Source organism: Mesoplodon mirus (assembly GCF_964341445.2).
Source record: "Mesoplodon mirus genome assembly, chromosome: 1".
Lineage (NCBI taxonomy): Eukaryota > Metazoa > Chordata > Mammalia > Artiodactyla > Ziphiidae > Mesoplodon > Mesoplodon mirus.
In genome coordinates, this window is record NC_138976.1 from 69,787,335 (window position 1) to 69,810,814 (window position 23,480).

At 41.9% G+C, this 23,480-nt stretch overlaps 1 protein-coding gene and 1 pseudogene across 5 annotated transcripts in view; both read right to left on the reverse strand.

Annotated features, from left to right (window-relative positions):
* The window catches only part of KDM4C (lysine demethylase 4C), a 392,092-nt gene that overhangs the window by 83,532 nt on the left and 285,080 nt on the right, over positions 1 to 23,480 (reverse strand). The window lies entirely within an intron of this gene.
* LOC309801790 (protein SET-like) lies at positions 16,951 to 21,525 on the reverse strand (annotated as a pseudogene). The gene is made up of 3 exons: positions 21,436 to 21,525; positions 18,592 to 18,778; positions 16,951 to 18,335 (listed from the first exon to the last, which is right to left on the reverse strand). The product of its transcript is annotated as a protein SET-like (transcript).

Consider the following 23,480-nt stretch of genomic DNA (forward strand, 5'->3'; position numbering starts at 1 on the left):
GATCTCACCTACCCACCTATACCAACTTTCACCATCTCTGTCCATGGTGTCTTGCCCAGTGTATTAACAGCCTCCTAACCAGTCTCGCAGTCTTTTATTTCATGCCGTTTTGATTCACCTTCCCACAGAACTAAAAAAAGACCCATTACAATACGAACAAAAGCATTATTTAACATCTTGATATCTCTTTGGCAATTCTTGGTATCAGTTTCAATACATTCCTGGTAATTCTTGGTTTACCAGTATCTTTTTGTCAATTCCAACCATTTGAAATATGATGACAGATATAATAGAAAGACCTCATATCAGGAACCCCAGGCATAATCAGATCATCTTTTAAGAGCCTAATCACACCACAAAGAGGTCAGTGTTTGAATAGATTCAGATATTGACAGATGTATGAAAGGAGAAATTGCTTCCTATTTTACCAATTAAATAGGATTATGAGTAAGAAAGAGTACTATGACTTAGCTAATTAATGAACGGGTAACTCCTAGCCTCTTCTACCATTAACTTCCTCAGTAAACAGAAGTTCTCCAGAAAGAGGGAAGGAGACAGAGAGAATACATTTAAGCCTACTAATAACTCACTCCTTGGAATCTAGTAAGGGAAGTGCCTCCTTTCCCAGGAAGACCAGAGGTGGCCATTTCTAAGGATAAATAAAACCAGTATCCTTAGAAAGTCAACCTGCAGACTACTGTAATGCAATGCTTTGGAAGATGTTTATTCACAGAGTTGAGAAGTTTGGCTTAAACATCTAATAGGTTCTTGCAGAGATAGAGAACTCCACAAAACTTAGTACGGGAGCCATTCCGTATGCTGTATTACAGTCTACATAGTACTTCCAAACCCCAGTTTCACTTGCTTGCTACTAAACCAATTGTTCTCTACTCTGGCTAAAGCAACTATGGCAATTTAACACCAATACTGGTGGGCTACGGAATTTAATTTAATAGGGCAAAGATTAGGACATATAAGCCACTTCCTAGAATGTTACAATAGAATTAAGTACTATGAAAAAAATAGAAACAAAATGCTATATGAAACTAGAATGACCAGTGCAATGAGGTATGCTTGGGGGTAACATAGGGAAGAAGGCTTTAAAGAAATGTAATGGGGGCTTCCCTGGTGGCGCAGTGGTTGAGAGTCCGCCTGCCGATGCAGGGGACACGGGTTCGTGCCCCGGTCCAGGAAGATCCCACATGCCGTGGAGCGGCTGGGCCCGTGAGCCATGGCTGCTGAGCCTGCGCGTCCGGAGCCTGTGCTCCGCAACGGGAGAGGCCACAACAGTGAGAGGCCCATGTACCGCAAAAAAAAAAAAAAAAATGTAATGACTGACTGGATCAAGATGGTGGCCTCAGCCCCTGCTACAAACCCACCAGCCCCAAACCCTAAATAAATAGAGATAGGAAAAATAATGAAACCACAATAGCACTGACTAACAAAAAAGAGAGCACTTAATTCCAGGGAGGAGAGCCCCAGCAAAAACCTATTAGTAGGTTTCTCTGAGGAGGCAGTTCTGGCAAGGCCAATGTCAAGAGTGGAAGCAAATAATTAAAAGACAAGGGACCCACTGTCAGGCCAACCCCATGGCCCACCTGCCCCCAACTCATCATCAGCAGGTGAAGTAATCTGATCTGATCTGAATCTGAGTCCTGTGACCTGACCTATCATTTGTCAATAAGACAAGTGAATTCTCATTTGGGCTAAGGAAAAAAATAGTGCACCCAAGATAAAATACAATCATATACTTTAAAAATCACGAACACTTGAAGGAAAACAATGCCATGAACAAGAGATACTATAATTAATAAATAGAATAATAGCTGGCCTAAGGAATCAGGTAAGGGGAAACAGAAGACGAGTTTAAAAGAGATGCAGCACGTGTTATGATAGAGATTCCCAAACAGATCCCATCAATTGAAAAACAAAAACAGTAACAACCACCCAGTTCTAAAATTAAAAAAAAAAAAATTAAGATGTGCTGAATTCTGAAATGGATCCCACTGAAGATCAAATTAGCAACTGGAAGATGGAGCCCAGAGACTGTACAGAACACAGAAGAAAAGATCAAAAAAGAAGGAAAATGGAACACAAATGCTAAGCAGTATGGAAAAGAGATCTAGATGTTCTATTATCTCTCTAAAAGGCATTCTAGATGAACAGAAAAAGAGAAAATAACAGAAATTTTCCAGACCTGAAAAAAGGTCCAACAAGTAGGGTTAATTTTTTTTTAAATCACCTAAACACATCTTAGATACATGTTATATTTCCAAATAAAAAGAGAAAATCCCAAAATCTTCCAAAGAATAAAAGAGAAAAATCAGATTACTGTCAGATCTCTAATCTGCAATAGTGAGTGCTAAAAGACAATGAAACAGTCTTCCAATTTATAGAGGAAAATTAAATTTGGTCTACATCCAGCCTAATTTTCATTCAAATGTGAGAGCAAACATAAAGATTATTTTTTCTTTTTCACATTCAAGGATCAGAAGTATGCAATGAAGAAGTAAAGAGTAACCAAAACGCTAAATATGTGGATAAATCTAAATGAATATGGACTGTATGAACAATAACAGTAATGTCTTCTGGGTTTGAAAAGAGAGAGAGAATTTGAATAGATGACAATTGTAGCATATAAGGAAGAAGTAGTAAAAGTGAAGTTTTAAATGTTCTAAATGTTCTTGAATTGTCTGGGAAAAGGGTAAAAGTACCAATTCACTAATAGTGTGAAAACAAATAGAAAAAGGAAAAATAATAAATTCAAACAAAGACATGAAAGGGAAAGAAACAGAAACATAGAACAGGTGGGAGCAAAGGAAAAAGCACGTTGTAAATTGGTAGAACTAAACCCAAACATATCAGTAAGTTAACTGTAAACAGACTAAATTTTATCTTATAGACCAAGGGTAGCAGAAGTTTTCTTAAAGTGCCAGATAAATATTTTAGGCTTGTGAGCCATACAGTGCCAGTTGCAAGTACTCAACTCTACATTGTATAGTTGAACAATGTGGGGCTTAGGGGCACCAACCCCAAACCCTGCGCAGTCAAAAATCATGTAAATTTTGACTCTCTCAAACGTAACTACTAATAGCCTACTGCTGACCAGAAGCCTTACCCATAACATAAACAGTCGATGAACACGTATTTTGTATGTCATATGTATTATACACGCTATTCTTACAATAAAGTAAACTAGAGAAAAGAAAATGTTATTTAAAAAATCAAAGAAGATATAATACATCTACAGTACTGTACTATATTTATCCATACCTAAGTTTATGTCATCTGTTTACAAGATGAATTGTCTGTCAGTACCTACATCAATATTGTCTTATATGATATGAAAAACTGTAGATGTTAAATATATTGCTAACAGTAGGCATCAAAAATGAAAAGATACTATTAAAAAAATTCATATTTATTTACAGGTATAATGATTCATGCATTAATAATGAAGAAGCAGTAATATGACTGCTCTATGGTAGCCTAATGTAATGGGTGGCACCATGTGTGGTCTGTGTGTGTAACTTTTGATAAATTTTAACTTTTTATAATAGATCTGTGTATATTTTATGGTAGTAAATGATAAAATAGACTAGTATCTACATATAGTTTATGCATTCATGACATACCTAACATTTTATTATTTTTTCCATATTTCTAAACTACATGGTTCCTCTGCAAGTTTTTCAAATTGCCACGAATCTCCAAAAAATTTTCCAATATATTTATTGAAAAACAAATCCACAGATAAATGGACCCACGTTTCTCAAGGGTCAACTGTAGTGTAAAAGCCACTACAGATAATTCACAAATGATGTGGCTGTGTTCCAATAAAACTTTATTTACAACAAGAAGCACGTGCCCTAGTGTGCTGACCCCAGCTATAGGCCATGGGCACGTATTTGAAGATAGTGAGCTGTGAAATGATGGAATTGGTATTTAAGTAAGATCACTCTAGCAGCAAGGTGGATAAAGAACAGACTGGTGGGAAATGAAACTGTTAGGAAGCCACAGAAATACTGAGGCAAAGGATGATGAGGACTTGGACTAGGGAAGTGGCTATTAGGAGGAAGGTAAATGTTAAGTGTTTTTCACTCCTGTTATTCTTTGTTGACAGAGATTCTATATTTTCCTTTAAATAGAGCTACTCACTCAAGGCCAGGGCTGGACAGTCTGTGTGCTGTGGGAAAGAACCTCTTCAGTAGCTGCTTTAGTTTTGAAATAGATGAGGGTTGAGGGGACCAATTTCTAGAGGGATAAGGACTGAAAGGAATGTGTGAACAGTAAGACTGTTGGGCACTTAAAAGCACAGAAAGTTCAGAAAGACAGGGCCATTCTTCCTGCAGTTCCTGTTTGAGATGCCAGTAACCCACTGGGAAAGGGATAAGGAACCAATTTCTGGAAGACGATAAATAAAGGAGGTTTGAGAAGTCAAATGAGGCAGCCTAGAGAGCCATCACTTGGGGTGCTTCAGAACAAAGTTGAGGAGGGCTGATGTCCAGGGAGACCAACACAGCAGAGCAGGAAAATGCTGACACAGATGACACTGGAGAGTGACTTTAAGGTGTCATTCACCTTTATGGTTTTCTAGTAAGGATGCCTGGGACATAACAGCTGCTCAATGTTTGTTGAATTAAACTGAATCCAGGCAAGTATATTTTGGTCAAGCTATAGACCTGCTCACCTGTTTCCTCAACAGTGAAAAAAAACCCCACACATAACTATGACACCAGAGATGTTAGAGGACTTCAGAATCACTGGGAGGCCTGCTTCAAGCACAGGTTGCAGGTGTCACCCCCAGAATTTCAGTGTGTCTGGGCTGGGGCTATTGAATTTGCATTTCTGACAAGTTGTCAGTAATACTGATGCTGTTTATCCAGGGATCACTCTTTGAGAGCCACTGGGCTGCAGGGTTAAAGTGTTAAAGGGTGTGGATTATTCTGAGAGGCTCTAGTATAAGGCAATTCAGGAAGTACAATGTTTTTTCATCTATTCTTCTGTGTCAAGGGCTGAGAGAATCCTCAGGCAAGTATGATTTATAGATCACTGTACTTTCTTGGGGGACTGGATTTCCATACTTATTCCAATGGCATAGGCCATTAAAGCTCCTAATGGATTGAGGATTTAATGAAGTATCTGGCAATGAGTCTTTGTGTATCATTAGATTCCTTGAGCACACAGCCTGGCAAAGGGCATCAAGAAATGATGAGCTGTGAAGGAGTTACAGGTTCAAAGCACATCCCCTTCCCTTCTTTTTTCTTTTAATATGATTTGTAGTATGATTTTATTGTTGTCTTGCAGTCTAAGATCTAGAGCAAGGAGCTAACAGTCCAGCGGAGGAAACAGACATGTAAACAACTTAGGCAGAATGAAAAGGAGAACACGAGAGCTGTCATGTGAGAGCAAGATTCAGAAGGAACAGAGAGAGAAGTAGATTGATACCGAGAGAAATCAGTTTACCCAGAGAGCTAAAGAGCGGCTGGGGAGGAAGGGAGAAGGGAAGGTTGAAAACCAAGGGGTCCACGGTGAACTCACACTGCAGGGCATGGGCTGCTATAGTAAGGGGCGGCAATTAATATGCAGTCTCACACCACTCGGGCCAGACAGAACTGTTCTGATCTCAGTGGTCTAAGGATATTACAAATGGCAGACATCACGAAATGATACAGTAAAACTCAATTCTGAATACTTGTGCATCAGCTCGTAACATGGTGAGCACTCTGTCTCTCCACACCCCCATCAAGAAAAGTTATTTCTACTCTTCAAGTTCAGAGCATTAAAATAAATGGCTCACGGTGTCAAGTGTGTTGAATTAAATCATTATTTATGATATGTATCAGACGCCATTTATCTCATTGCTTTTTGTTTAGTGAGATTCACCCCAAAAAAGGTGAGAAGCTAAGAAAAAGTCAAGCAGCAGGCTGAAGAGGAAAGGGCAGAGGAATGAGCTCAGCCAGGCCAAGAGACAGAGCCAGAAAAACGGGCAGAGGTGGTGGGGATCAGCCAGAAGGCTGCACTTATTCAAAACAAGCAAGGGAGGCTTTGTTGGCCCTGAGAAATATTAAACAAGAATCACAAAAGGATTCTAGAACTGGAAAGGCCATGGCAGTTCATACACAAACTGACAAATTAAAAAATGACTCTTGAAAAGCATTATGTCAACAGCCCAGTCACACTTTTTTTTTTTAAATTTTGGATCAGCAGAAACACCACCAGGAAGATCACCAAATAGGAATCCTCTGGAAGCACCTTTTAATACCAGTACTAGAACACTGCCTGCACACAGTAGGTGCTCAATAAATATCCACTGACCACATGAAGTATTTTTTCCTTATTATATATAACGTGTCAATTCATTTTTTCAGCTATCTCAATATTTATTAAACATCTTCTATATGAAAGGCATTTTGAAAAATGCAAAAGGAGACACAAAAAGATGCCATCCATTTATTCAAGAAGCTTAATTTGGCAAATAAAAAGAGCTGTGACAAAAGTGTTGCCACGGTCATCACAATAAGCAAGATGAAGTGCTACAGATTTGGAAGGAGATGGGGATGGACCAGCAGAACAAAGGTGAAGCCGGGAAGTGCACCTGAGCAGTTACCCATCTGCGCCCCTGATCTTCACCACTCTTCAAATGAGAAAGAGGGGCAACAAAGAAGGAACTTCATGACAGCCAACCGAGGGACACCAAACATAGGACGAGGAAGGAGGTGTGATTCTGCTTGGACGGCTCAGGCCAGGTGGCAGGATTGCTCAGGCAGGTGACCTGTGCACTGCTCTGAACTGAGGGCCATGAGTTACCATGTCCAGGCACTTCTGGGTCAGTTCCACAGACTGGCTCCCGGGAACTCATAATAAAGTAAAAGTCAGAAGTTCCCTGTAATTAACTTCTTGGTGTTCAGAGGCTACATGCAATGCTTCTACACCAGATCCTATGCTGCCTTGCAGGGTGCTGGGGACGTGCTGCATGATGGCTGAGCCTGCAGTGGCAGCGGGGACACGGGGTCCCCCGAGTGGCTCAGGGAAGCTGTCCAGCGGGTTTTAGAGAACTGGGGAAGCCAGCGAGAGCGGGCTGCCTTTGAGTTCACCTTGAAGGACTAGCAGGTTTCAGCCAGTCCACATGCAGTGGGATGAGGAGGGAGGGAGGGAGGACATTCTAGATGGATGTAACAAAGCTAAGAGGTTTCTGAGTGGCTTCAGCAACCAAGCAAGTCTCCAGAGCAGCCCAGAAAATCTCAACAACCTTGGGCTAAGAATGCCTGTTGCCCAGGCATGTCTCTTTGCTCATCCATCTCTTGCTCTTTGAGGGTTGGACAAATTCTACTCATCTTATTATCGAAGGCACCTGGCATGTGTGCAAACTAAATATCTGGGGAGTGCCCTGACCAAACACCACACTCTCCTGTCTTCCCTACGTGGACAGTATTTCACAGTTATTAGAAGCATGGACTGGGAAGTCAGACAGACCTGGTTTTGAATCCAGCTCAGCACAGGCACAAAGGCTAGTCACAGAAACAGCCAAAATAACATGTCCTGAATACACAGAAGTGGTGAGAAGTCATGGGGGCAGCAAGCTAGCCCCTGAACGTCTCCTGCCCTTCTTCCTGACACCCCCTCAGCAGAAAACAGCGTCCCCTCTGCAATTACTACCTGGGCTATGCAGAAAAGCCAGACATATAAGCAGCATTTGCAAATAAATTAAATATTAAAGGCGACATCACAATCTCATGTTGAAAGAGGCACTTCACTGATAGTATAAAGCAGCATTTGCTGAATCACGAAATAGGCAATGTTATCTATGCTGAGAAAAATCAATCACTTATCATTTCTACTTCTCTAACAGCCTGTTTGGGTTCTATACTTCATTTCAAGCTTATTTCAGATTTAAAGGGCAAAGGGGGCATACAACTATAGCATATAGAGAGCTTTAGAACAAATCTTATTCTGAGTACTTATTGTCACTAAACATCTTTCAGCTAGCTGATGGGTGGGGAAAGAAAGCCTCCTAAACCACAAAATAAACATTTTTTAAGTACTTTTTATTTGCACTTTTATTTATTTTTATGTTAATATTAAAGAGCACCTTTTTCCTAGAGGAAATTTCATTTTTTGAAATTATTGTTTACAAGAGATCAAACAGAAATTCTTACTCTCCTCGAATAAAGCATTTAATTGAACCCAGGATTACTGAATTATGTACTTAAAAAAAAAAAAGGCACTCTGTCCTTTCTGATACAATGAGGTCCTGCTTAGTCACTGATATGTGCTCTCTACCTTACAAAAAAAATTCGACACAGATTTGTGAGGTTACTTATAACTTAGAAGAATTTTTATAGATCGCTCTGAATTAATGCTGGAAATGACAGCATTTTAATCATTTAATTCTCTGTTAAATCTAAAAAGAAACACAATTTTCCTGTTTGTCACAGTTTAGGGAGGCTGGCTTACAAGATTCCTGCTGTTCCAAGGACAGGCAAAAAAAAAAATATTTATTATGAATATCTGATATGACTTGCTATTGGCATTATCAGATCAAGGACTAGGACACATTTTCTATTTATTTCTGGCCTCAAGCCTGAAGGCCTTAAGATATCTGACAAAAAAACAGAATAAATCAAAGACAAAGATTAATTATCCTTAGCAATATTTGTTTTGAGACAGTGCAAACATCTAACACTATAAAGGTTGCAGGGCTGTTTTGTTCAAGGTTTTTTTTTAGAGAGGAGTGTATGTTTCTGAAATGCCTGTTTTCTGTATATTTACTGAAATTGCGCTCACTGGTCGGGTCTAATCTGCAGAGAAGGAACTGGCTCCCACGAGCCAAGTTTCAACCGCCTCTTATCTGACTTCCCACAGGCACTTTTTAACAGTTTAAATGAACATTTATGTACACTCCTGCTACATATACTTATCTTGGTGAATGGTACTTATTTGAATGTTTGGGAAAAGGAAAAATAAAGAGATCTCATGATTTTTTTTTTGATCACTACACAAACCGAGATGCTGGGGTGTACTTCCTGCTCTAAACACCAGAAGCTGCCCCAAGGCCCCTGAATACATCTGACTCCTGTGAGAAACTGTCACCCATGAACGGTTCTCTCTGTGGCCTGCTGCAACCTCTTTGCCTCTTGTCTTTCAATTATACCAGCAGCAGACCACATTGAGAAAATTTATGCTTAAGTTAAAATGTCCCAGCACCATGTCTCCAAATAAAACTGAGGAAGCAGTGATGAAAAGCTATTAGGTCAACATTAGCAAACGTGTCACAGGTGGCCTTTCAGAGGAAGACCCTCTCCCTCTCCAGTGGGGAAAACTGTGGCCCTGAGAAGAGCCAGGTCAGGGTACAGCCCCCTGTGTGAACACTGTCCAGTCCAGAGCCCATCCCTCCTCCTGCTTCTGGAGGAAAAATCACCTAACAGTGAGTTTGGGGATTTGTCTTCTAGATTAGACAAGTGTGGGGTTTCAATCTCAAGTGGCCCTTAGGGTCACCGAGAAGTTCTTTCATCTTTCCCAGCTGAGGGAATGGACAAAAGGCGGTAAAACAGGCTCTGGTCAAAGGATTAGGATTGAACCCTAACCCTGCCCCCACTGTGGCCTTGCATTGATTTACTAACCAGGATATTGCTTCTGGATTATTTAGGTGGACTTCCTCTGAGGACGAGTAAATAGTCAATATTTTTTTCAATGATCTATTTGTGGGTAATCTTTCCAAGTTTAGCTGATTCACTGGTCAAGTCAAGATGACAACAGCAATTACTCCTCATGAAGCTGTTCTCAGGGTTCAAAGAAATGACATCTATAAAAGGTTTCTCAGTCCCCAGGACATAGTCAGAGCTAAGCAAGGCTGCCCCATCTGTTCCCAAACCTTACCACTCTTGAACCCAAGCCCAAATCCTCACATTCTAAAAACTACTGAGCCTCTTCCTTCACCCAGATAACAGGGACCATGAGGCATGAAGTTCCTCAACCACCCTGCCCTCCTCTTCATCCTCAAAGCCACAGTTTCAAAACACTGACGCTCGTAATCATTCAGACACTAGGTAACTATAGATTTCCGCATCTTGTTATTTAATGCATTGATTAAAAATAAAAACACGTTACCACATCACAAACTAATTTTTAAAACATTTTAGTAAGTGTACTTCAATATTATTGTCTCCTCTGTAATCCTATGTATTTTATTTTTAATATTTTAAAATACTTCTCTGAAGAACTATCCAGAGCCTTTACCAAAAACTGCCAAAAGAGTCCATGAAACAACTTAAGAATCCCTGACACAGAACAATTAAAAATGTCTAAAATCACTGTGAATGACACAGTGATTACAATCACCACATAAGAACAAATATTTCAGTGAATAAGCAAAAATGGAAAGCATCATGATTAGATTACTGGAACCCTAGGTTTCTCTTTTTTAAGGTTGTTGTTTTACTGTTTTTACAATAATAATCAAAAAAGGTTAGAGCATAAAAACCATGGTATCTTTAGAGCTTTTTTTTTTTTCTTTCCTAACATTTCAAAATCAGAACTGGCAGATTTGCTTCCACAATGAACCAAAGACACTGTGCACTACCCTCAGTTTCCCTGTTTTTGCAACTAGCCATGAACAGGTCATAAAAAGGTGTATAGCGGCAACAGAGGAGTCAAGTAATTCTAACCATGCAGATTTTCTTCATGAAAATAACAATGCCATATCCACATTACCTACAATGTGTATCTGTCATGAAAAATTGGCTAAACAATGTCAAACAGGTATTAGACTGGCCCAGCAATTGACTCTTCAGCAAAACGGTGAGAACACTAACTTCTCTGAAAAGTTCATTTAGATTAAAAGTAAACATTTTTCAGATGTGGGCCACATCTTGCTTATTTTTGCCATGGCTTTTATGGTGAGCTTTTCATTCTCCCTCTATTTCTCAATGGAATTTTCTCAGTATTTAAAAATTCCATTTCTGTGAGATCTGTTCAAACAGAACAGTGAATTACCAAAGCAGATGTGTGAAAGAACTCTAAGAGACATTTACTGCTTCTATTATGGCTCACTGGCAATCGTAAAACTAAAGTGTGGTTGTCTTCTATCATTCACATTACTTTTTTTTTTTTTTTGCGGTACGCAGGCCTCTCACCGCTGTGGCCTCTCCCGTTGTGGAGCACAGGCTCCGGACGTGCAGGCTCAGCAGCCATGGCCCACGGGCCCAGCCGCTCCGCAGCACGTAGGAACCTCCCAGACTGGGGCACGAACCCGTGTCCCCTGCATCGGCAGGCGGACTCTCAACCACTGCGCCACCAAGGAAGCCCCACATTACTTTTTTAAAAGATGAGGATAATCCAGTTCATCCTGAAGTTCACACCCCTTTTCCCCTTATGTGTATGCCTGTGTGTGATGAGACAGCCCCTCAGCTGATCCATGGGACAGGAGTCCATCAAGCTTCAGGTAGTAAGAGACAAGCTGCTTTTGTCTAAGTATGTATACATATAAATTTCAGTGCTACAATTTTGAGGCCAAAGTGGTACTTTTCAATGGTAAACAATAAAGAAAAAACAGTATTCTTTGGAATCCCCTTCAAATGACTGTGGTCAAATGAATGCAAAATGAGGAAACAGAAAGAAGAGTTCAAGACCTCTAGGTTTTTTTGTACTAAAGGTTAAGATTTGGGGCTCATAATGCTTGCCGGTGTCTGAGCAAATTTCAGGCTTACTCACACCCATCCGGCTCCCTGACAGAGGAGAGGTACTGAGGGAGACTGCAGTTTGAGCTCCAGCTCCCCCACTAGGGAGCGGGGTACTTGGGTGAGTTCCCATGTGCACCTGAGCCTCAGTTTCTACAGCTGCGCTTCATAGGATCACCGTGGGAATTAAGGGGGTAATGGATACAAAAGTGCTCTCTAAACACAAAAGGCTTTGCAAACATGGCCATTGTTACTGTACCCTTTAAAAGATCAGGAAAAAAAGGAAAAAAAAAACAGTAGAATGTGATAATGTATCTGTTCCTTTCTGGTTGCCACAGCAAAAGGCACAAGAGCTTGAACATAGGATACAAATGAGGCAGAAAATCAGATTGCACCAGTTATAAGGGGATTATACCACTGAGGAACAAAAAGGGTGTGATTTTTCAACAAATCTTCACAGAACAGTGTAGCCCCATTTGCTGAGCCTGTGGCTGAGCCCTGTGGCAGGACAAGCATCAACAACTCTTCTCAAACTAGTCTGTACCAAGTTCCCCTGTTCAGCCTCCCTCAGCACCACGTGATCTTCCCCCCCCCCCCCCCCCCCCGCTGCTGATGTCTTCCCAGCTGTGAGCCAGTGTGCTCATTCTTCAATCCTGGCTTCCCATTTCAATGGCAAGTGTGATGACCACAGCTTAATTCTTTATCACCAGTGTGTTTTTTTCAGATTTACTTTTAAGAAGTGGGAGGTGGGGGTGGGGGGGGTGGGAAGAATCTTCTTACTAGATTCAGGGTTTTCATCCAGGACTTTGAGTATTTTCATTTTTTCTGCAATAGCCGTGTTTAGTTAACTATTTTTTTAAAGCAGGGTCACTGAAATCATACATTTATCCAGTATTCATCAAAATGTAAGAAACTAAACACCTGGATTCAAAGACCCTTCTTAAAGTATAGGGAGCATGTATTTCTGCTTTCTTCCAGAGGGAAAACTCTTTTTTTTTTTTAATGATGTTAAGCTTTTTAGGGGGAAAAAAAAACCTCAACAACATCTACATTACTGGGGTGGAAGTTTTATTCTATTCTATTACTAGACTTGTGTGAAGTTTAGCAAAATGTCACACGGGGTTTCCCTATTTCTCTTAATTGAATTCTGACCTCCACTTTGGACTTATACAGTGTTAAAACCATTCCTATGAAAGTGACAAACTACATGTTTCCATTGAAAACCACCCAGTAGCCCCCAGGGAAGAAAGAATAACCTGTTCAGGTTCCCTTGAAATATTCATGAACTCAGCAGAGGATCAGATTAAAAACAGAGCCCCCAAGCAGAGGAGGTTTTGGTTTTTTCCCCAAGTTTTAAGCTTTATGATGGTCTTTTCACAACTTGGCCCACCTGCTCATAAAAATGCTCCTATGCCCCACCAGGATTATAGTTTATCTTTCAAACTTTTACCTAATGGACAAAAACAGGATGTACAGTTAATTCTTCCCCTTGCAAGTGAAGTGTAGTTATCAGCAGACATATATGAGAAATTATGACAGTGGGTTAATATTGTGGTATGTGCCTATTTTTTTGAAAGTGACAGCTGGGCACATTGGATATATAACATAGGAAACATAAACCCTTACCACATCAGTCAAAGAAAAATATGCTTAGGAACTATCTGTCCGGGGAAAGGGGACACACCACACATCTTAAAGTCAAGTGAAAATGGTGTTATTGTTTTGACTGGTCCACTGTACTGAACCTCCTGTGGCAAGGTTGAATAGAACATCATAAAAAAGCCCTTTCCGAAGCCATCCTCCATTTGACCACACCAGACATTAACGCAAGGGAAGCTTAACCCTTCTGAAAACATTTTAAACCTGATCAAATTAAAAGCAGCACCAGAGGGATTATTTTTTCCTAGCAAGAACCCACAAGCAATTTACTTGACTAGAGGAAAAATGCAAAGAAATCCTTTATCACAAAATAGCTTCTTGAATCTTTCTACCAATAAACCTTCCATCCATCCATCCAAGAATGCCTATCCTCCCTGCTGATAACAAGCTGTGGAGATAAATATTTTATTTTTTTCTATAAAACCCCAAATGATGTTTTCAAATAAAATGAAACTACTACATGCCACTGTCAAAAATGGTCCTAGAAGAGGTAAATGTCATTTTAACAGCTGTGTGTTAAAATATTTAGTAGAAAGAATCTACTTGTCAAGTTCCTACAGAAAACTCCAAAGAGGTTATAAGCACATCTATCAAATTTTCATCTACCTTGGGGCTGACCTACTGGGGAAACCATAGAAAGCCTGGCCTTGTGCTATGAGGGAGCTGGAGGTTTAGAGTTCTGGACAATAATGGGGTCACAATCAAGTACAAAGATGGGGCCTGATAGAGTTTCTGCAGTGATTCCCCGGTGAAGGCGTACTGGCAACAGGCAGCTGCATTCTGCTTTTTTTTTTTTTTTTTTTTTGCGGTACGCAGGCCTCTCACTGTTGTGGCCTCTCCCGTTGCGGAGCACAGGCTCCGGATGCGCAGGCCCAGCGGCCATGGCTCACGGGCCCAGCTGCTCCGCGGCATATGGGATCCTCCCAGACCGGGGCACGAACCCGTATCCCCTGCATCGGCAGGCGGACTCTCAACCACTGCGCCACCAGGGAGGCCCTGCATTCTGCTTTAAGCCACAATTTGAGCTAAGGAAATGAACCCATGTGATGGACCATCAAACTCCCTTGTGAGAATTCTGACCTCTCACTCCAAACCTAGCAAAGAAACACCCATCAAATATTAGGAAAAGAAAGACCAAGCCAGCAAAACGTGGGAAGGATTTTTTTTTTAAGCCTCATTTAAATAGCTTCCATACCCTACCCTTTGGGAATTATATTAGGTAACTCTTTTTAACAAGGAAAATTTGGTTTTAAGGAGCTTATGGGAACATTTAACTTGGAATGGAAAGGTTATTTGCTCAGTGTTAGGCTAAAAGCCAAAATCCACTTTTAGCCAGAGATGATTTTAATATTATACCTCACAAGAGTATTGTGTCATGTGAGCAGGCGGCAGAGATAAGCAATGTAGCAAAGTTATGACTTCCCCCAAAGACTCATTAAAATGTATTATTAAGTATAAAAAAATTCGGAAAATCCAAGAGGAACCCGTCTGTACGATCTCAGAAACAGTAAAAATTCTTTCCAATTTATCACTTCTTTCACTCTGCCTCCTCTACAAATACCACTCAGTAAATACTGGGAAGAACTCGATCCTGATGAAAAAGAGGATGAAAAATGCCCTAAAGAGCCACTATGATGCTCTGCACATGATTTTTCCTTTAAATGTGCTACAGAGAAATATATGATGAATTCCAGTGACTATAAAAAATAATAAACCTGTGAAGAGGCCATGATATTTTTTAATTATTCAACCCACAAAACACTTTAAAGTATGTTAAATTAGAAACATTATTTTGAAGAAAAATAGTAACTTTTTCCCACTTTAATTTTTATAATCTGAAATTTTAATAATTCCAATATTTTTCTTTTTCTTTCTGTTTTGGTTGTTAACTCATGTCAAATTGTTTTCCCTTCATCAATTCTTGAAAATGTTCTCCCATCTCCTCAATTAAAAAAAAAAAACAATGACCTCATTTAAGTCAAGCAAATCAGCTCTAGAAAGCTCAACCAAGTATTGACTTTCTTACCCAGTCCTGCAAGAATGTGAAAGCACACTTGCAAAGGCGTTCCAAGCTGCTATGGAAATGACATTCTTTTTTCACTATAACGGTACTCCTGGCTAAGAACTGCTGGCACGCAAACCCCCAATCCAAGCCCATTGACAGCTTGTGGAGTGGACAGATGAGGCGTGGAAAATATTTTAAATTAGTTCATTTATCTTGTTGAGACACAGGAAATGGCAACAAATTTCTCACATAAAAGAAAGTATAGAGAAAGACAATGCACCCCTAGCAACGTGTAGCAAATTTAGTCCATTAAGTCAAACCCTTCAGAATATTCTATACTGCCTAGTAATAGCCACATCTCATATTCTGAGGGAATTTTTTACAATAAAAAGATCCAGAAGGATGGCTAGAAATCACTGACTGCTTCTGATTTTTTGATGGACTCAAATTTTGCAAGTCAAATAGTTTTTAAATCAATGGTTTTTCACTGATCCCAGGTAGATCTTGGGCCAATATTAATTCTGCTTAATAAATCTAGAAAATTGTAATAAAGAACTGAAAGTTCTTAAAGAGAGCTCAAAAATGGCACATCTAAGGATGAGCCAGACAAAGATGATTTAAGGAGACAATGTGAACTGCCCCTAAAAGTAAATGGACAGAATGGCTTCAGTTCTAGGTCCCCATTCCATGGCTGACACCTCAGGAACTTCTGGCTCTGTGGCTCCTTCCCACCTGTGTCTCTGCCACTGCACTACTTCCACAGCAGTCTGTCACCTCCTGCTTCATGAATCCCTCCTAGGAAGACAGGGCAGGGTCTTCAGGCCTGGAAGTAGAAGCAAGTGGACACAGGGGCCAAACACTGGTCTTGGGGTTGGCTGCATCAGCATCACTGGGAATCAGAGGATTGTGTCAAAAATAAAGTCCCATCCTCCCCACAGCTAGAACTTCTGATTCATAAGTCTGAAAAGGAGCCCAGAAATCTGTATTTTTAATACACATTCCCAAGCCAGATTTGGAAATCACTACATCCCAAATCCTTCACGAACTAGAAGCAGATAATTCTTGAAACTCTATGTACTTACTCCCTTGAGTAATTTTAAGTAGATACATAAAATTTCTCATCATAACCTTAAGTTGTGAAAGTTATAATTCTCTGTATTAAGTATTGACTTTTTTCTTTTTTTTTTTTTTTTTTTTTTTTTTTGCGGTACGCGGGCCTCTCCCGCTGTGGAGCACAGGCCCCGGACGCACAGGCTCAGTGGCCATGTCTCACGGGCCCAGCCGCTCCGTGGCACGTGGGATCCTCCCGGACCAGGGCACGAACCCACGTCCCCTGCATCGGCAGGTGGACTCCCAACCACTGCGCCACCAGGGAAGCCCTAAGGTTTTTTTTTCTTTTTTTAAACAAGTAGACAGATACATGTTGGTAAATGCTAACTGTCCATATTCACATAGAGACACGGTGTAATCTCTGAGCCCAATATACAGAGAAAGGAGGAAAAAAGCTAGAATTCTATGCACTACTACACAGGAGCCTAGCACCCTCCAGCTTCCAGCAGAGGTAAGGGAGCAGAAGGTTTTTCTTTTTTCCCACAGAGCATGGTGGTGTTGATTCCATAAAGTTTTTGTTGAGACAGGAAGGGATAAAAATGAATTTGGAACAGAAAGGGGTAGAGATTCTTTTCCCACTGAATTCTGCTCAAGGTATTTCCCCCCAAGATAAGTTGTGAGTCATGGTATAAAGGAGAAAACAGACCTCAAAAACAGGGCAACTGAGGGCTTCCCTGGTGGTGCAGTGGTTGAGAGTCCGCCTGCCGATTCAGGGGACGCGGGTTCGCGCCCCGGTCCAGGAAGATCCCACATGCCGCGGAGCGGCTGGGCCCATGAGCCATGGCCGCTGAGCCTGCGCATCCGGAGCCTGTGCTCTGCAATGGGAGAGGCCACAACAGTGAGAGGCCCGCGTACTGCAAAAAAAAAAAACAGGGCAACTGAGCACAAGAGGAGAAGGAGGAAAAAAAAAAAAGACTGCAACTTGCTCCCGGGGACTGGAGAAAATTAAAAAAGGAAGGTTGGAATCCATCAGTGTTCCATTAGTCATCTTCTTCTTCATCTTCCTCTCCTTCCTCCCCCTCATCATCATCTTCCTCTTCTTCCCCTTCATCCTCATCCCCTTCTTCGTCAATATCTTCCAATCCTTCTTCCTTCTTCCTCTTCATCATCATCTTCTTCTCCTTCCCCATCCATGTCCCGAACCAAGTAGTACTGTAATGGATTTGGCCAAATATCATCTTTGATGACCTCTCCTAACTCATCTGCACCTGCATCAGAATGATCAGTAAACCAGGTGAAGAAGTTTTCTGGTTCTTCATGCTGTCTCTTCCTGCTGGCTTTATTCTGCGTTTGACTTGAACGTTTTGTCAAATCCTTTCCAGATTTCCATTTGATTTCAGTGGACTTTGAAGATGGATCACCACTCTCATTCAGATGAAATTCTTTGGAGAGAACTTTATTTTCGAAGTAAGGGTTTTCATCAAAATAAAAATCTATTCTGTAACCTGATTTAATATCTTCAAATTCTGTCACTTCGACTCTTGTCAAATAACACAGCGCCTCTTCGTCCTCCTCCCCAAGCAGTGCAGACACTTTGGATGGTTAACAAATGTTGTTACCCCCCAAATTTGGGATTTTGGTGATCAATTCCGACCTCTTCTGAAAAAATGGTTGGCGGCGTTTGTTATATTTCTGTTCTACTTTCAGAATCTCCTCACTGGCTTGTTCATTAAGTCTGTCTGTTTCATTTTGTACTTCATCAATATGTTCAACTGCTTCCTGCTGTTCTTCCTGGAGGGGAGGCGGTGGCAGGCGGGCAGGCAGTTCTGCTCCCTCACTCACGCTCTGCGCTCCAGCTCGTGGCTGATCTCCCCAGCCGCTTCCTCCTCCCACATCCTCCTCACAGTGAGGGCGGGCGGCCGACAAAGATTTTTCTAAAGTAGCTTGTATAAATACAGATAATATCACACACTGCTAGTGATATAGTTCCAGTGTCATTTTAATTATATTTTTCCTTAAAAAATAATTCACATTAATAAGCGGATAGGATTGGAGGAGCTCTGTTGCAGCAATGTTTCTCAGTTCTTTTGAACATTCTCAACCACCATCCATCGCTATCTATCAGCTGACTTCCTTTGGGTAGTCCTTCAATTTTGCTAAAAGTAATGAAAAGGAGCCACCTGAGTTGCAAATAAGTACCTGCTACCCAGTCATTACATTCATTCCCTTTTTCAACTTTACTAAGACCAGCGTTTTGCATCATTCCTCTGTTTAACATGCTAGAAGTCTTCCAACACAAGTAGGGCACCACAGTAAGATCAGAGACAGACGCGAGCCAAGTAGGAGATGGGCTGTGAGGGGGAGGAGGACAGGAGACTCTGTAGACCTGTAGACAGCAGGTCTGTTCTTGAGCAGATTGACTTCAGGGAAAAGTGTGGATTATCCTTGCACATGCTCTTAGGAAGGATATGCGGGAACGTGGGCATCAGTTCAAAAGTGCCTGCCAGGGCTTCCCTGGTGGCACAGTGGTTGAGAGTCCACCTGCCGATTCAGGGGACACGGGTTTGTGCCCTGGTCCAGGAAGATCCCACGTGCCACGGAGCGGCTGGGCCCGTGAGCCATGGTCGCTGAGCCTGTGCGTCCAGAGCCTGTGCTCCACAACGGGAGAGGCCACAAAAATGAGAGGCCCATGTACCACAAAAAAAAAAAAAAAAAAAAAAAAAAGTGCCTGCCAGTTGATCCTGTAGTTCACGATCCCAGGGGTCTTCTGGTAGCAGCTACAGTTATCAAAGTGAAGAGCACTCTGACAGCACCTTGGTCAGGAGCAAGGGCTGAAGAGAGCAGTGCCCAGTGCAACATTTACTTGCCAAGGGCAGAGTGGCAGCTGGCTCAGGGAGGGACTGGAGCTGAGAAGCAGGGTGGGCATCTTTCTCAGAGCAGCCTATCCCAAAGTGTATTCTCCCAACTTTCCCATCTCCCCCAGCCTCACTTTTCTATAAAGTTTCCACTGAGAAACACAGCACAGACTGTGGCTAAAGTTGTTCCCATCTGTGACAGAGGCATATTTACTCAACAGAATGAGAACTATTCTGATGGTGTTGCAGCAATCAATGTATGTCAGAGGACACACAACCAAAAATCTTGTGTGGCCTAACTCAGAAATTCACAATTAGGCCAGTGGAGTTTTAAGATACAGAAATATCTACCAATTTTTAAAACTTTTCTGCTTGCTCTTGGGCTCAAATGTACTACATGTGAATCACTTTTTAAAATGAAAAGTAATAAAAGAAAGAAAAAGAGAAAAGAATTAAGTTCCTCCACTGCATGCTCCATTCACCTTAGGAGGGGTTAATGTATAAGCCCAGTGGGGAGCACCATCTTCTATAAATGCTAAAATTATCTCACCATGCAGTCTGAGAAGAAAAACACAACAGAAAAAAAATGTTTAAGCCCACACTCCTACGAGCAGAGGAGGAAGCGGGAGCACAAGCGTGACTCCTGCCTTTCTGCCTCTAGCAGGAGCTTTCACGGCAATGCCACCCAAGGACCCAAAGCTGCTGGAGGGTCAGCCGTCATGACTCTGCATTTTACAATGTAAAAGTCAGGTTAAGCATCAGACCAGAAAGAGCCTACCCTCCCCCCTTTCTGGTTGTTCCCCATAGTTCACCCTACACAACTAGGCTTGATTAGAAACAACTTTCAGCACAGCCTCACTGGCTCTTTTGGAACCAGGAAAAGGTGAGAAAAATCCCAGAGTAAGAATTTTAGAACTGAAAGGATCGTTTATCTTAGAAATAAGGAAACTGAGGGCTGAAGCAGATGAGCTTGCCCACAATCACACACCCAGGGCTGAGACGCCCCCAAAGGCATCCCTTTCTCCTCTGCCACGTGGCTCAGAGCTCTGTCCTCCAGTGCTCCTGCCCCAGTGGTTCCTTTCTCTTCTCTGACGCACCTCGTTTCTTCCGGCCTCGAGGACCTTGAATATACCACTCCCTTAACTTGCATAACTTCCCCCCACCATCCCTACCTTCATCTTGGCTGCACCTCCCTCACGTTTTAGCTCTTAAATGTCATTCCTTCAGGGTCATCCACTCTTGACCCTCCAAATTAGGTTAGTCTCCCTGATGGACACTGTCATGGGACAATTCCTTTTCATAAATAGTCATTTTTTAATATATCTCTCTTCCTAGACCTAAGAGCTCCAAGAACATTGGAACCAATTTGTTCAGGTTCATCCTTATAAGCCCTTACATATAAGCCCTTATAAGTAACAGCTCAGGACCTGGAAGAAGGTAAACACTCATTAAATATTTATAAATAAATTTAATAAATATTTACTACATGTTGGATACTGCTTTGAGGGTAATACATATACTATTCATTATTTACTTAATTTACTCCTCTAAACTCCATGAGATAGGCAATAGTAATATTTCCATTTTATAGATGTAGAAACTGAGGCACAGAGCAGTTCAGGAACTTCACCAAGATCACACAGCTCATAAGTGGAAGAGTCGTGGCCCTGGGTAACACTTACGTTAGTTGCTTTATAAAGGGTCAATGGAGACCTGCATGGGAACTTAGTGCTTGGAAAGATTTTTAAAGAACAAGCTATGAGCATAGTGGGTCCTGATATTGGACACTATGTGAGCATTTTCCAAAAGAATATGTTAACAGACTTTATATTAGTCATCTTTCATGCTCCAGCAGCAACAATCTCCAAAGCCTCATGAAATGTTTGTTTCTTGCTCATGTGGAATGCTGGCTGTGACTCTGCTGCAGGTCTTTAATCTGGGCCCCAGGCTGGGGGAGCGTCCCTGTCTGAACCACGCCGTTTTCACAGATGGGAACGGAGAGATGGTGGCACCACGCAGAGGCTCCTAGAGCTTCAGCAAGCAGCAGCGCAGGTCATTACCACTTACATTAAATTAAAAGCCCCAAGCTCGTTATTTTCTTCCCCTAAGTTCCCCACGGCGTTAGAAGCAACCAACCACCTCCATTCAACTCCTTATCTTCACTAAAATGTTCTATGGCAGCACATACTTGGTCCCTCAGAGGCTTGTCTCCTCTAGGCACCTGACTGCAGGAACCTAAAGGTGATAATCTGAGTAGCTCTCTGCCCCTGCACACCATGCGCTACCTGTTGAATCCTTCCTATAATTCTTCGTAGCTTTTTAGTCTTCTCTTCATATAATGCTATTACTCTTTCAATCTTCTCCCAAACAAAAAACCTCTTAAGAATCTGGACCCAAATTCTCATAGAGGTATGGTGGAGAGACCTCCCTATCTTTCTTTTGAGAGAAGGGATGATGTAGAAGGAACACAGACTGTCCCACAGTTTTACTGTTTAAATGCTACCGCCCTGTCTCACAAAGAACGTTAACTTCCATTTGCCTCAGGCACTTTACATGCAGTAACTCATGATTCGTTATGTCTCTGGATGTTAGGTATGATTATCTCATTTTACAGGTAGCAAATAATATTAGACACCTGGAGATTAAATTCCCTGCCTAAGGTTTTGTCGCCAACAGCAGAAGCAGGACAAGATCCCTCCTGATGGTCTGCCCTTTGCATAGAAATGCTCATCTAGGCTTTCTGATGATCTTGAGCTAAAGTTAAGACAGAGCCAGAGTAAATATCAACTCCAACTCCTCTCTCCCCTGACATACGCAAATGCATACATCCACACATACTATATATATATATATATATATATATATATATTTAGTTTTTGCCGTACGTGGGCCTCTCTGTTGTGGCCTCTCCTGTTGTGGAGCACAGGCTACGGATGCGCAGGCTCAGCGGCCATGGCTCACGGGCCCAGCCGCTCCGTGGCATGTGGGATCTTCCCGGACCAGGGCACGAACCTGCGTCCCCTGCATCGGCAGGCGGACTCTCAACCACTGCACCTCCAGGGAAGCCCACTAAATATATTTTATATGTGTGTGTTTTATATAAAATACACACATACAAACACATGTACAAAATACCAACTCGGAACGGGGGGAAATGTTCCTGAACTGTCCAGTACCTACTGACTGCTGAACTGAGAGAACTCTACTTATTTGATAAATTATTAAAAACTGTGCAGCACTTCTTCAGGAAAACAGACAATAGGGAACTTCAGTCAGGTCTCACCCCTGCTTGAGATGGAACCCTAACAATGGCTAGGAATATAAATATTAAATAAGGAAGGAACCCTTAATGGTTGGTGCTCTATTTTATCATTTCTCCTAACTCTGACACTTTCCTTTTATTGCACACAACATGATCACTCATTCTGTTGAAAAGAATGAACGTTCCTATTGTCAGCTCTCTGTTTTGCTACTGCAAATCCTTGGCAAAATTGTCCATTTCATTTTTTATCCCCTGTAGATCTTCCTGCCCTCAAGGAAGCAGCTTTAAAGCAGTGTGAGTTCCGGAGCCAAGCGTGGCAACCCAGCAGTCTCAAGATGAAGTGTCAAGTCAGCAGACAAGGTTCCCTGCAGTAGCGGGGCCGACTCTTTCAGGGAAAGGACTGCCCGAAGCCCTATGAGGCCCTCTGGGTCCCACAGGCAGGAAGCAGTCAGAGCTCTGTCTCTGCGAATGGCTACACAACAAGTACTATCCTTTCCATCATCACCCTCAGGGAGGACTCAAGTGCAAGGCTCTGGAAGACTCAGTGAGGGTGTGCAGAGCCGCTCTAAATGGGATGCCTCTAGTGTCTTATCTTGATCACGGTGTCAGTGACAATGCCTGACTGGGTTCTCCTCCTGACTCCTCCTGAATCTCACCTGCTAGGGAGGCTGAAATGAAACTCAGGTGAGCACACACCAGTCCTAGTGGAATGTTGGTCTGAGTCCCTCCCTTTGTGCCATTTTAGTGGGCAAGGTTGGAGGGAAACCTTATAACCGGTCCATTCATTCATCGTTTAAACGTTTTCTGGGTATAGACTCTGGCCCCACATGAGGCTCTGATGATACAAAGCCGAAGATCATGGTGGTGTCTGCCCTGGAGGAATCAGAGTCTCCAGAAGGAGGTCTCAGGAGTGTGACTTTGATGACTCCATCCCCAGAGCCACCTTGATGCCATTCACAGGGCAGTAGGCC